Source organism: Rhinatrema bivittatum, chromosome 7, assembly GCF_901001135.1.
Source record: "Rhinatrema bivittatum chromosome 7, aRhiBiv1.1, whole genome shotgun sequence".
NCBI classification, from domain to species: domain Eukaryota; kingdom Metazoa; phylum Chordata; class Amphibia; order Gymnophiona; family Rhinatrematidae; genus Rhinatrema; species Rhinatrema bivittatum.
This window is the reverse complement of record NC_042621.1, coordinates 274,629,461-274,640,812: the sequence shown is the minus strand read 5'-3', so window position 1 is coordinate 274,640,812 and position 11,352 is coordinate 274,629,461. Positions and strand designations below refer to the sequence as shown.

General features: G+C 41.7%; 1 protein-coding gene across 3 annotated transcripts in view; it reads right to left on the bottom strand.

Annotated features, from left to right (window-relative positions):
* The window catches only part of TRIM8 (tripartite motif containing 8), a 127,800-nt gene that overhangs the window by 4,543 nt on the left and 111,905 nt on the right, over positions 1 to 11,352 (bottom strand). The window lies entirely within an intron of this gene.

Sequence of the window (11,352 nt, the reverse complement as noted above, 5' to 3'; positions counted from 1 at the left end):
GGAGAGGAGTAGGGGTATGAACCAGAGCGATTACATTGGGCCCTGCGCATTCGAGGGCCCCACACAGTCATCCAGAAAGCCAGCAGAACAGAGCCAATGTGGCACAAGCTGTCTACAATACTTCTGGGTTCACTAGCTGCCTAATGCTGCTACCTCCCTCTCTAATCTCTCCCCACCTCCTTCTCCAGTGGGGCTGGTTGCCACAATGACTTGGTGGATGCTTCTAAGTTAGCGGTGTGCATCTGAGTGGGGAAGGGAGGAGAACAATGACATGCCTTTCCCGGGGTAGGGGGGGGGGGCAGATCAGGCTTATTTACCCTGGACTCTGCACCCTCACTAGGGTCAGCCCTGCCTGGTTGATCTGGGAAAAAACCTGGCCCAGGCATCGAACCCTTGTCCTCTGCATGGCAATGTGTAGTACTTGCCAGTGAGTCACCAGGCCGGTCCAAAACCTGGCATTTTGAAAGCAGCACATTGGTAAGAACAGTTAGTGGACATCATAAGGAAATTACTAAAAGTACTCCTAATCATCAGTCTTATAGTACTACAACAGCACTGTACAAATACATGTAGACAGTCCCTTCTTTAAAGAGCTTACAATCTAGTCAAGACAAACATACAGATCAAGAGAGACTTTAGGAATTTCATTTATAAAGAAAATGATTCAAATCAACAAGGCTTTGATCAGGAAAAACAGGGGGTTAAAATTTAAAAGCAGCCTCAAAAAGGTGGGTTTTTAGACTGGATTTGAATAAGACCAGTGAGGAAGCACAAAGCACCAACTCAGTGTAGACAGCCTAAAGGATTGTTCCATTTGTCACAGGGGGAACAAGAATATTATTATTATGGGTTGTAGCTCCCCCATGTGGGAGACTGGAATGCTGAGTCCCCAGAGTATATAAACCCATGCCACCATTTTAGTTATCACTTGTAGGGGCAGCATGGCACTATGCTGTCTCCTGTTTTGTTTAGTTTTCTCAAAAAAGGATGCTCGGGCCTCCAAGAAGGAGGCCGGGGTATGGAAAAGTAGAAAGGGTGCAGAAACTATCATAAGCAACAAAACTGTGGAATATATAAAAAGGCATAGTTTAATGGGACAAAGCCAACATGGATTTAGCCAAGAGAAGTCTTGCCTCACAAATTTGCTATTTTTTTGAGGGCATAAAGAAACATATGGCGACTCCAAGAACTCTGTCAGATTCCCAATATCTAGTCCTCACTTGAAATAATAGATAGATCGACATTGCTGGGTTTTTTTAATTATTGAGAGTGATGTAAGTCTGATGATGAGATACTACTTTCAACATTTAGGTGAAAATTTTCTGGGACAACCTGTCCAAATATTCCCGATATGGCCAAAATAACACAAGAGAGGAGGAAAGCCTTTCTGTCGATGAGACAGGAATGAAATACAATTGGAGCTAAGTTTCTTCTAAGGTATCCGTGCAAGTGCGTGGTCACATATAATAAAGATGTCTTTATTTTCTTTGCTCCAGAACAATTAAGAATGTTTCTAGATACTAGAAAAAGGGGCTTGTTAACATCCTCCCCTAAAGAGTACCCTTTGAATGTCTCAGATAATCGTAATGAAGGATAAATGTATTCATGCCTGCAAAAAAATTACTGATATTTGATCTATTATTATTTCTTTATTCTCTCCCTTAAAATCTTATCCACCCCCCCTCCAACACAAATTGTGGTTAAATTTTATTTATATTTTGAGATTTCCTCTGAAGTTAGATGTAATTATGGCAAGATTGCTGACTTTCTGTGCAAAGTGTGTGTTTGCTTTGTATTGTTAAAAAAAAATCAATAAAGAGAAAATAAAAAAAACCCAAAACACATATGGATAAATGTGAGCCAATTGATAATAGTGTATGTGGATTTTCCAGAAAGTATTTAAAAAGTCATGGGATGGGGGTAGTATCCTATTGCGGATTGCCAAGTGATTAAAAGATAGAAAACAGAGAGTAGGGCTAAATGGTAAATTTTCCCAAAAGAAAAAGGAGAATAGTGGAGTGCCACAGGGAGCTGTACTGGGGCTCCTACGTTTTAACATATTTATAAATCATCTGGAAATGGAAACAACAAGTGAGGTGATCAAATTTGCAGATAACACAAAATTATTCAGTTATTAAATCACAAGAGGACTGTGAGAAATTGCAAGAGGACATTGCAAAACTGGGAGACTGGGCATGCAAAATTCACTCATGATCATTTTGAAATAATGCTAGTCACCACCTCTAAACTAAAATTTTGTATTGTCTACTGTCCACCTGGATTTCTCAATCATGATTTATCACCATTTCTTGAAGTCATTACCACACTTCCTATTACCCTATCTCATACCATCACTGCTCGCAATTTTAATCTCCAATTCTAACTCTACTCCTCCTACAGTAACATTTCTATCAGAAGCACTTTTAGGCCTCAGTCTAACCCAACTAATTATTGAACCTACCCATAAAAAAAGGAAATACACTAGATCAGGCGTTTTATAACACCACTATCCTCAGCTTCACCTACACTATCTCCCCAATTCCATGGTCCGACCACCATTTATCCAGCTACAAGAACTATTAAAACCATCACATTCCACTTCCTGCTCTAGTGACACCATAAATACTGTACCTGTCCAAAAAAGGATAGATCCAGAGTGTTTTATAAATTTACTTCTTCCCCATCAGCAACAGACACTAATCAGTTAGTACAAACTTGGAATACTTCCATTGAAAATTGTTTAAATACCATAGCCCCTGTAACTACACGCATAAAGAAATCTACAAAACCAAAATCTGTCTGGTTTACCAAACCCTTATACTCCATGAAAAGAAATTTAAGACGCTTAGAACGACACTGGCGAAAAAACCCTACTCAAGAACGCAAAAATGCATACCATTCCTATTTACATAAATACAAAAAATAATTCAACCGAACACAAAAACACACAACTTTTTATGCCGTAAAGATTAACTCAGCAAATGATAATCCACGCACACTATTTAGTATTGTTAAAACATTAACTATTCCCCACTCTAATCAATCTGATCATATAACAAATGATTTCTGCAATAAATTAGCTCAACATTTTCAAAATAAACCTATTTCTGCCAAATCTGTCCATCTACCAATTCCACACTCCACACTTCCCTCTTAAATTTTTCTGAAATTAGTCATGAAACCGTATCTCGAATCATATCAAAGACAAAACCCTCTAGCAGCCCCTATAATCCATGTCACGGACACTTACTAAAACTCATAAACGAACACATCTCTCCGTATCTTGTTAAAATAATCAATTCATCGATAACAACTGGATGCTTTCCCCGACATTTTGAAACAGATTTCCATTCTCCCAGTTCCTAAAAAGAAAACCTCTGATCCATTTCATCTTTCGAACTACAATCCTATTGCCTTTCTCCCCTCTCTAGCAAAATTCATAGAATCGGTAGTCCTTCACCAACTCTCTGAATACCTCGACAAACATAACTTATTACACCCTAACCAACACGGATTCTGTAAAGGGCACAGTACAGAGATCTTTCTATTATCCTCATTTGACACAATCTTTCGCAGCTTTGACTCCAACACCAACTATATAGCAGTATTCTTAGACATCTCAGCAGCTTTCAACACCATAAACCATGACATTCTCTTTAACAATTTGCAGCATATTGGCAGCAGTAATCCCGCCTTACAATGGTTTAAATCCTACTTATCCAATCGTCCACAAAAATATCTATATCAGTAATTCTAGTTCGTCTTGGTATTTCACGGATACTGGCGTCCCTCAAGGCTCTTCTCTTTCGGCTACACTTTTTAATATATACCTCCTCTCTCTATGCCATCTTCTTGATGGATTAGGCATTAACTTTAAAATCTACGCTGATGATATCCAGTTTCTCATTCCCTATTCTGTCTCCTGGACCAATTCTCTCTCTTGGACCAATTCTCTCTCTGTCACACTTACACCTGGAAACTATTATTAGTGCTGTATACAAGAGACTTACACACTTAGGGCCGGATTTTCAAAATGTTACGAGCGCCGGGCCTATTTTCAAAAGGCCCTGTGACACGCGTAAAGTTCTGGGACGCGTGTAAGTCCCGGGACTTGCAAAAAAGGGGCGGGGCAGTCTGGTGGTCAGAGGCTCCCGGCACAGTAGCCATTTTCCGGCAGTTGGCCGGCACGCACAACTTACTTCAAGTTTTGAAATAAAAGAAAAAACAAGAAATGGGTAGGGGGGAAAGGGGTGGGGGAGGTAGGGGAATGAGGGAAGGCAGTGCAGCTTGGCGCGCGCAAGGTGCACAATTGTGCACACCCTTGCACGCGCCGACCCCCGATTTTATAACATGTGCATGCATGTTATAAAAGTGGGCATACATGTGTGCGCACTGCGTAGCGCGTGCACATGTACGCCCGCGCGCAGGTCTTAAAATCTACCCCTTAAGCCCTAACTGAGGTTTTGTGTGGACACTAATGGGATTACGACATCCGATGCAGTCAAGTCAAACCCGATCAGTAGCTGAATAATCTAGAATTTTCTTGCAAACGCGCGCACTTAATGGCACAAAGGACCATTGCGTGATCATCACTTCCCCCCTTCTTAGTATCTTTCTGTCCAGCACAAAAAAAAACTGTTGGGTCTGATCGTTCTCCCACTGTAGAACTCATAATTGAATGATTTGATCAAATTTCCCATCTTTAATTAGTAAAAGTTAAGCTGGAAATCATCAATGCTTCCAGAGTGATTTATTAGTACTGAATACAAGAGACTTGAATGTTGAATTCACTACCGGACAATGCTCAGGGCCTAAGATAATTCTCCCCCCACCCACCCACGACAGGAAATGTTGCACTTTAAGCCCTAATAGAGGTTGCAGTCTTTGGGGGTCTTGTGAAGGGAAGCTGGCTCAGGGGGTTACATCAGAAAGACTGTTCCAAGTAAAACAGCAAGGTGAAAAGGGCAGCATCAGGAACTGGTGAAGGCGTAGAAGGGAACCGCTAAGAGTGACTTGCCTGGTGAGCGAAGTTCACAAGGAGGGATGGAGAGAAAGCAGAGGTGGTGAGGAGCTGCTGAATAAATACACTGAGAGAAATCTGAACTGTATGTGTTAGCAGACAGGGAGACAAGCTAATGACTTGCAAAAAGAGAAGTTGCGCAGCTGAATTTTGAAGAGACATATTGGATAGAGATGACTCACTGGGAAACCCGTGAGGGCCAGGTTGCAGTATTCTAAGTGGGAGATGAAGAGAGAGGTAAGTTTGTTTTTTTTTAGTTGCATGTTCAAAGAAAGGGAGAGATTTTGATGATGTTATTGAGAAATAAACATGTTTTAGCAGTGTTTTGGATGTGTAGAGAAGAGGTGTCAAAGATGACCCCAAAGATTACTATCCTCTTTTATAAAATGAGCTCCCCTGCAGTACATAGTGAGCTTTGCAATTTATTCTCACAGTACAGTAATAATAAAAATATGGTAATCAATAACCTGTGCAGGTGTGACCTGCTCTTGGCTCATCATTAGTAGCTGTTAATACAGTTTTCTCTGCCAACGCCGCCTCCCAGTGAGCATAGTGAGAGCATGTCTACATTGCATGGCTTGACTTTTGTCACTTCCCCTTGCTTTGTGAGTCATCCCTCACTACCCCGGAGGGAAGTAAACAGGATAACCTGCTCCTAGAACCGGGCCTACAACTGACATTTCTACCTGATAAGCTAACACAGCTAGATGTAAGGGGACTTGACAGCCGAGTTATATTTTAGGCAACCTAATTCCCGTGAATTATGCATTAAGTGCATTGTTTACACTAGCAATACAATAGGAAAAAAAAACTACACTTCCTCCTTCATCACCAGCATTACAAAATGGGATTTAATTAGTTCCTGCTCAAAGCAGTTCTTAACATTTCTCATTCCCTAACTTAGTATTCTTCATTGTAAAGTCCAGGAGGCCGTTGGCAAGAGTCACCCATGAGTGGCTCCCTGACGCTCTTCCCAACTGCTCAAGCGCTTTGGTGTTGGTGCTGCCTCCAGAACGGCTATTCTGGGTTTTTTTCCTCCCACTGTGCATTTCGATGAGTTTGAGCCGTGCGGTGCCCAAACTCCTACATTGTCTCACAAGACCATGAGAACCCTGCCCGGTTCAAACTCACTGGACAGCTGTGCCCTGCCAGAAGAAAACAGAACTGTTCCAGAGGCAGCAAGCCTCTGGGGCAGATACAGGACGGGGGAGATGTGTGAGATCTGAGACTGGCTAGGATGGGGTTAGGACAACATGTATTTTGGGATAAGGAGCAGGGGGAGATAAGAGACAGAGCAATAGAGAGAGAGAACGTGAGTGTGGGGAGCAGACTTCGTTTTAGTTCTACAAGTTGCTCGCAGTGTGCCCACCCGTCCTGGTCAGTCGCCCAGGCACCAATTGGCTCTCACACTGAAGGTTTTTATTTTTGACAAACGGTGAACATCACTGCCTTAACATATTCCCAGTGATGCAACTTCAATCTCTGTGAAATGAAGAACTTGTGGCTTCTGTCTGGACTCTTGTCAAGCATTCCTTCCACCCCCATCATGGCACATCAAGGTTTGTAACTAACAGGTTTCATATCCTCACATCACCAGAAACAATGCAGAAGGGGAGTGGGGAGGTGACCTAGGACACAGGCATAAAACAGCCCTGGTGCGCATGCATGTTCCTAATTTTACAAGTGTGTGCATACAGCCGCGTAAACTCGGGTTTGAGCCGCGCAAGGGAGGGATTTTATGACAGGCGCACGCCCACACCATGACCAGTTTCATCAGTCCGTCCACCAGTTTGCCCAGTCTACATCTAGGTCCTCCAAACGCCCCTGGTGCTTTAGCCTGTACTCCCCCCAGTTAACCCAGGCCCCTCAAACAACTGAGATGCCTGGAAATATTTTTATTGAGACTTCCACCTCCCTCCATAGCAGAAGTAACTTTACATTCAAACATACCTGCGCATGCGTCCAGACGCGTAGGTACTTGCACACACAAATCTCTTGGCCTCGCCCTGAAACACCCCCTCCCCCCCCCAATGTGAGATATTCGTGCACCGGGACTTGTGTTTACACTAGCAAATGTGGGTGGCTTATAAAATCGGACGGACACGCATATGTGCTACTTGCACGCCAATCTCCACGGCTTTTAAAATTCACCTTATAATGTTCCCATTGTTTTGGCAAGTTTGAGAGATGACAATTTAAACGGTCAACTCTGCTGAGTGAATCTCTTATTACAAGTGCTCATCTCATCTCACCGTTTTAAGAGTGTACTCATGATAAATTATTTTGTAAATTGAGAGTTCCACTATTACTTACATATGAGATTGTATTCTGTCTGCATTTTAAATCAAGCAGACGTTTAAGACATTTTCAAGAATGTACACAAAGTCTATCTATTACAGGGTCTATGTTCCTGCCCTCCCTTAAAACTGGAAACTTCTCTAGTTAATTCATCTTCAATTCCAAGGCCTGTTCTGGCCTGGTTTTTTGGTGGTAACCAAAAAATGGGACCAGCTAGTTTCCAATGTATCGTCTAGAAAATAAACTAACTGTGTAAAGTAGCAAGTTATACAGACATTATCATTTAAAAGCCAATCTTTATTGTGCTATGGTCATAAATTTAGAAAACAAGTTTTTATATAGAGACAGAAACCTCAGAACTGGTAAACCTTGTTATTTTTACAATGGTTTTTTGGAACCAGTAAACTCAATCATAGGTTTCTCTTTGTCTCTCTTTTATATTTTTTCTTAAAAATTTTTTTTGATTAGCATTAATCTTAATGAACGTTGTTTTCTCAAAATTTAATGGAACTTGGCATATTGTATTTGAGATGAACTTCCCGTGCGATTTATACTGCGATTATTAACACAGCCAAGTTTACTCTTGCTTGTTGATTTCGAGAATGACCGGCTTGTGTGCCGCTGGTTGGCTTTAATATATAATTTTTTTAGCTAGAGTTTCTTCACCAGGAAAGTTCTTTGCTTACTCACATCAAATTCTTAAAAGCAATGTCCATATCAACTTAGATATATAGCCCGGATTGAAACAGGCAAAATGACTCTTGTAATTCTTTGCCTTGAACAGTATGACACTAAGTTTAAAGACTTGTTACTTTGTCTTAAACAATGTAGCACTAGATTTAAGACTTGTTGCAATCTTATGTGTTTTAAACAAGTCTGTGCTTCTAATCCCCGCCACAGTATTGCACTTATCTTTCAAACTTGTTGCGATTTCTTTAAACGCTTAAAACAAGTGTGTGCTTAGAATCGCTGCCAACGTCAACGTTTCGCATGTTGCTTCTTCAGGGCGGATTGAAACTGTCTGTGGCTTATGACACGCGGGCTTCTAACTCGGGATGGGAACATCGTGGCGATGATGCATTTGGATCCCAGGAAAGGCAGGCGATTCCAACATACAAATAGCTTAGGGGCCCTAGCGGGCCACATGTTGGCAAGCAGAGTTCCAAATGGTAGTTTACCACCACGAAGACCCTGGGACCTTGTTTCAGCTACTGGAAATTATAAAGAAAAAATGGGGCAGAGTGCAGATCAGAAAACAACAATGTGAAAGTTTTGGGCAGGCCCTATAGCTCACACCTCCCATCTGACAGGGCTGGCTAGCAGGCTGGACAGCCTAGTGTGCGCATCATAGAGGCGATAAGCATACGCCCAGGGAAAGAAGGTGGGTGATGCGGCTGCAGTAGTGGCTTTCACCAGTCAACCAGCAGTTCCCTGGGGCAAGAAAGTGTCACCTGCCCCATCAGGTAAGTCCTGTGAAGACAGAGTCACCTGAGCTGTCTATGGAAGGACAGGACAATAGAGATGGTAGAGAGTGTACAGGGACAAAAAAGGAGAAATTAGGACTTACCTGATCATTTCCTTTCCTTCTGCTCCACCAGTCCAGAACCTATGGCTTATGTCCATCATCCAGCAGTTGGAGGCAGAGTACTTTTTTTTTTAGGAACATCACACATGTATGTCTTGCATGGAACAGGCACAGCCAGTGTACTACTGTCAAAACTAATCATATAAACCTTACCAGCCATTAAAGAACAACTCAAAAAATTAAGAAGCAAAATACCTAATTTAAAACTTTAGAGGAATATAGGAAAAATGTTTCAAAAAAAATTTAAAAAAACACTCATACATCGAAAAATGCTTTCTCCAAAAAACAAGTGCCTTTTCTAACCACTTATGTGGCTGAAATAACCTGCATTCTACACCTCTTAACCTCTTTTTTTTTATTTATATATTTAGGGTGGACTTCTGGACTGCTGCAGCAGAACTAATGGAAAGGAAATTATCAGGTAAGACCTAATTTCTCCTTTTTCCTTCTGCTCCACAAGTCCAGAACCTATGGAAAGTACCAAAGCCCATTTATGAAGTGAGGGTGGAATATAATCCCACTTTTAAGACAGAGGTACCAAAAATGGCATCCTGTCTAGTGAGTACACCCAACCTGCAATGGAGGGCAAACGGACCTAAAGTTGTTCATGTTGCTGCTTTGCAAATATCAATAAGGCTTACATCTCCTATTTCGGCCCAAGAAGATGACTGAGCTCTCATCGAATGCGCCCTAATGAACTTAGGTGCTTGCCGTCCCTATAATAAGTAAGCTATGAGATCACCTCTTTTATCCATATAACAATAGTGGCCTTAGAAGCCATTTCTCCTTTATGGAGACCGCTGAAGAGAGCAAATAATCGCTCTGACCCTCGAAAATTCTTCGTTTACTCAAGACAGACTGAAAGACATCTCTTCATATCCAGGAATTGGAGAGACTCCATGCCATCTCTAAAATCTCTCTTCCTAAACAAAGGAAGCACAATCTTTTGATTTAAATGGAAAACCGATACTACTTTGGAATAAAAAAAAGCCAGTGGTCTTAGTATTATCAACTCTCTGGTGAACCTCAGAAAAGGTACTTGACATGACAAAGATTGCAACTCCGAAATGTGTCTGGCAGAGGTGATTGCAATGAGAAAAACGGACTTCAATGTCAAATCCTTTACCACTGTCTGATCTAAAGGCTCAAAGGGAACCCTAGTTAAAGCCTGTAAAACCAAATTTAAATTCCATTGTGAAACCATTGGTCTAATGGGCAGCCACAGACGTTTCACCCCACATAGAAAATGGGATACATATGGAAAGATATCAGCTCCCCATTTATCTTTCTTGTAAAACGTGGTACTATCAAGACCTGACTGTAAAAAGGAAAGGATATCTCCTATTTGTGCCCTCCAAGGAAACAAACTGCCCCATTTGAAAAAACTCTTGAAGACACACCAAACTCTTATAAGTTAAAGTAGTAGATCTTTTCTTCTAACTTAACATAATTCTGAATACTGATGGGGCATATCATTTTTTAAACTAACTTTGCTCTCTTAAGAGCCACACTTTTAAAAGGTCCCTGATGAAGCAGGCCTTTGAGTTGCAGAAGCAGTAAAGGCTGATCCAGAAGTCAATCTGGAGCCACCAGAACTACATATGCTCCTTCCTCCTCTATCTTCTTTATTACACGTCCTATCAGAGGCCATGGTGGGAACATGCATAACAGACTCTTTTCTGATCAACTTTGCATCAATGTATCAATAGCTTCGCCTCCTACCTCTCTGCACCAACTATAGAACCTTCTTACCTTTGAGTTCCTCTTAGTTGTCCTTAGATCTATCTGATGTGGCCCCATCATTGCACCATCTGCTGGTAGACCCATTGGCTTAACTCCCATTTGCCTGGGTCTATATAATTTCTGCTCAGAAAATCTGCTTCAACATTCTCCTGACCTGAAATATGAAGTGCTGATATCTGAAGCAGGTTTCTCTCGACTCAAGCAAATAGCAGATCCATTTCCTTGGAGATCTCCTGATTCCGAGTACCACCCTGCTTGTTTATATAAGCCACTGCTGCAGCTTTGTCGCTCAGAATCCTCACTGCCTCTGCTATTAGGTGACACTGGAAATGAAGTAGTGCCAGCCATAATGCCCTGGATTCTAGCTGATTTACAGGCTATAAACTTTCACTTTGCAACTAACAGCCTGAGCATAAAGGTTCAGGCAATGTGCACCCCATCCTGTCAGACTGGCATCTATAGTTAGAAGAATCCAATTTGGGATCTCCAGAGGCATACCCTTGTGAAGATTCAGCAAATGAGTCCACCACCTCAGGGAATCTTTTATTGAGTTGGTTAAAGGAAGGCAACACTAGTACCTCTGAGCTTGAGGGCTAATTGCAAAGGACTAATTTAGGCTCTTGCCCAAGAAACTAAGTCCAATGTTGAAGCCATGGAACCTAGAAACTGAAGAAAAGTCCGTGCCGTAGGAGCTTGTTCTCTTACA